Consider the following 4359-nt stretch of genomic DNA (forward strand, 5'->3'; position numbering starts at 1 on the left):
AATTCTTTCAAAGAACCAGCTCCTACTTTCATTGAACTGTTCTGTTTTTGTTTTTTTTTAATTTCAGTATCATTGACTTTTGTTCTATTATTTTTTGGGGGTGGGCAAAATCAACTTTTTTTAAAATTTAATTTTATTTTTCCAGTGTTCCAAGATGCATTGTTTATGCACTACACCCAGTGTTCTATGCAGTATGTGCCATCCTTAATACCCAAAGCCAGGTTCACCCATACCTCAACCCCCCATCCCTTCCAAAACCCTCAGTCTGTTTATCAGGGTCCACAGTCTTTCATGGTACATCTTCCCCTCTGATTTCCCCCAGTTCACTTTTTCTTTTCTTCTCCTAATATCCTCCATGTTATTTCTTATGCACCACAAGTTAGTGAAATCATATGATAATTGACTACCTCTGCTTGACTTTATTTCATTCAGCATAATCTCCTCCAATCCTGTCCATGTTGATACAAAAGTTGGGTATCCATCCTTTCTGATGGAGGCATAATATTCCATTGTATATATGGACCATATCTTCTTTTTTTTTAAAGACTTTATTTATTTATTTGACAGACAGAGATCACAAGTAGGCAGAGAGGCAGGCAGAGAGAGAGGAGGAAGCAGGCTCCCTGCTGAGCAGAGTGCCCGATGTGGGGCTCGATCCCAGGACGTTGGGATCATGACCCTAGCCGAAGGCAGAGGCTTTAACCCACTGACCCACCCAAGAGCCCCTGGGCCATATCTTCTTTATCCATTCATCTGTTGAAGGACATCTTGGCTCTTTTCAGTTTGGCAACTGTGGTCTTTGCTGTTATGAACATTGCACTACAGGTGGCACTTCTTTCCACTACAACTGTATCTTTGGGTGTAAATACCCAGTAGTGTAGTTGCAAGGTCATAGGGTAGCTCTATTTTTATTTTTTTAAGGAATCTTCACACTGTTTTCCAAAATAGCTTCACCAACTTGCATTCCCACCAAAAGTGTAAGAGGGTTCTCCTTTCTCCACATCCTCTCCAACACTTGTTGTTTCCTGTCTTGTTAATTTTGGCCATTTTAAATGGTGTATGGTGATATCTCAATGTGGTTTTGATATGAATAGAGAGTCCAGATATGGACCCTCAACTCTATGGTCAAATAATGTTTGACAAAGCAGGAAAAAAAATCCAGTGGAAAAAAGATAGTCTCTTCAATAAATGATGCTGGGACAATTGGACAGCTATGTATAGAAGAATGAACCTCAACCATTCTCTTATAGTATACACAAAGATAAACTGGAAATGGATAAAAGACCTCAGTGTGAGGTAGGAATCTATCAAAAGCCTAGAGGAGAACATAGGCAGTAACATCTTCCACATCGGCCACAGCAACTTCTTTCAAGATATGTCTTTAAAGGCAAAGGAAACAAAATGCTCTATTCTTTATTATTTCTCTTCTGCTGTATTTAGACTTTATTTGCTGTTCTCTTTCCAACTCCTTTACAGGTTAGTTTTGGTAGTGTATTTGGACTTTTGCTGTTCTTGAGAAAGTCCTGTATTGGTATATACTTCTGTCTTAGGACAGCTTTTGTGGAATCCCACAGGTTCTAAACTGTTGTGTTTTCATTTTCATTTGCTTCCATGTATTTTTTAAATTCTTCTTTAATTTCCTGGTTGACCCATACATTCTTTAGTAAGATGCTCTTTAACCTCGATCTATTTGTGTTCCTTCCAAATTTTTTCTTGTGATTGAGTTTAAATTTCAAAACATTGTGCTCTGAAAATATGCATGGTATAATCTCAAGCTTTTGGTATTGTTTGAAACGTGATTTGTGATCCAGTATTCTATCTATTTTGGAGAATGTTCCATGTTCACTCAAGATGAATATGTTTTCTGTGGTTTTGGATGAAATGTTATGAAGTATCTGTGAAGTACATCTGGCCCAGTGTGTCATTAAAAGCCCCTTTGTCCTTGTTGATCTTTTGCTTAGATGATCTATTCATTGCTGTGAGTCAGGTGTTAACCCTCCCTACTATTATTATATTATTATCAACGTGTTTGTTTAATTTTGTTATTAATTGGTTTATATATTTAGCTGCCTCCATGTTAGGAGCATAACTATTTACAGTTAGATCTTATTTTCAGATAGACTCTTTTATTCTGATACAGTGTCCTTCTTCATCTCTTATTAGTCTTTGTTTTAAAATTGAGTTTGTCTCATATAAGGATTGCTACTCCACCTTTCTTTTGATGTCCATTAGCATGTTAAATTATTTGGATCCCTTCACTTTGAATCTGGAGGTGTCTTTGTGTCTAAAATGAGTCTCTTGTAGACAGCATATCAATGGATTTTTTTTTCCAATCTGATATTCTGTGTCTTTTGATTGGGGGCATTTAATGCATTTACATTTAGACTAATTATTGAAAGATGTGAATTTTGTCCACTGTATTACCTATAAAGTCACTGTTCTTGTAGATTTTCTCTGTTCTTTTCTGGTCTTTGTTACGTTTTGGATTTCTCTTTGCTGAAAGTGTCCCCTAAATATTTTCTTGCAGGCCTGGTTTAGTGATCACAAATTCTTTTAGTTTCTGTTTATCCTGGAAACTCTTTATCTGTCCATCCACTCTGAATGACAGCCTTGCTGGATAGAGTATTCTTAGGTTGCTTATTTTTCTCATGTAGTACATTGAATATAGCATGCCAGTCTTTTCTGGCCTGTCAGGTCTCTGTGGACAGATATGTTGCCAGGCTTGTATGTATGCCATTGTAGGTTAAGGACCTCTTGTCCTTAGTTGCTTTCAGGATTTTCTCTTTATCTTTGAAATTTGCAAGTTTCACTATTATATGTCATTATATGTATTATATGTATCTCAATGTGGTTTTAATTTGAATCTCCCTGATGGCTAGTGATGATGAACATTTTATTATGTGTCTGATAGCCATTTGTATGTCTTCATTGGAGTAGAAGAATGAAACTTGACCATTTTCTTACACCGTACACAAAGATAACTCAAAATGGATAAAAGACCTCAACATGAGACAGGAATCCATCAGAATCCTAGAGGAGAACATAGGCAGTAACCTCTTCGACATCAGCCACAGCATCTTCTTTCAAGATATGTCTCCAAAGACAAAGGAAACAAAAGCGAAAATGAACTTTTGGGACTTCATCAAGATCAAAAGCTTCTGCACAGCAAAGGAAACAGTCAACAAAACAAAGAGGCAACCCACGGAATGGGAGAAGATATTTGCAAATGACCGTTCAGACAAAAGGTTGATATACAGGATCTATAAAGAACTTCTCAAACTCAACACACACAAAACAGATAATCATGTCAAAAAATGGGCAGAAGATATGAACAGACACTTCTCCAATGAAGACATACAAATGGCTATCAGACACATGAAAAAATGTCCTCTGTAGTTTATATCTGAACTCTTTGTTCACTTGTCCTGTGACCAAGTGTTTTTTTTTTCTCAGGCATGTCACTGAGTTTCAAGTTTCCATATTTTAGGGACTCCTGCAGCCTGGACCCATGCTGTTCCTCTGGAGGAGGGAAGGGGATCTCACCACACTTCTGCCTTTTCCTGGGCCCCTTCTGGGAGCATTGTCATGGGATCCTGCAGTGGTTCACAGTTTATGGCAATACTGAGCAAAAAGACACCACCTAGCCTCGCTGTTTTCAGTCTGCTTCCCTGCTCCAATGCCTGCACTCTGGGGCACTCAAGCACCCTTATTCTTCCTCAAACCCCGGGCATCCTGAGACTATGCTCTTCTACTTGGGATCCCACCCCACTTCACCACCTGAACACCTTTAATCCCGCCATTTCTCCCACAGCAACTGACATACAAAAGTTCTGCCTTCCACTGCTTATAATCTTTTGCCTTAACCTCCTTAAGTTGGATCCTTCCTCACTGCTGCATCCTCTCATATATTATCCCAGATTCAAGTCTCCATCCTGCCTGTCTTTCAAAAAGGGATCACTTTTCTATTTGTAGAATTACATCATTTCTTTTCTCAGATCTTTGATTTCACAGGTACTCAGAATGATTTGATAACTCTCTAACTGAATTCCAGGGACCAGAAAAATTTAACATCCTCTAAGCCATCTTAGCGTCCCCTTGGCCATCTTAACTCCTTACTTTTCCTGTTCTTTCTTTAGGGATGAACTCTTCATCTCATAATTTTGTTGTGGTTAAAAAAAAAGAAGGGATGCTATATCAGAGTGTGATTTGGTCTGTTTGTTAAAGAAGCTAGATCTAAAAGGGTAAAATAAATTAAAATAAAGAAATGAATTAGAATAAATAATTTAAAATAAATAATAATAAAATAAAAATACAAATAAAGTTCCTATTTTCCCTCGGACTGAAGGTTTGTGATACTCT

The sequence above is a fragment of the Lontra canadensis genome, unplaced genomic scaffold (genome assembly GCF_010015895.1).
Source record: "Lontra canadensis isolate GAN:19392208 unplaced genomic scaffold, GSC_riverotter_1.0 scaffold221, whole genome shotgun sequence".
In the NCBI taxonomy this organism is placed as follows: domain Eukaryota; kingdom Metazoa; phylum Chordata; class Mammalia; order Carnivora; family Mustelidae; genus Lontra; species Lontra canadensis.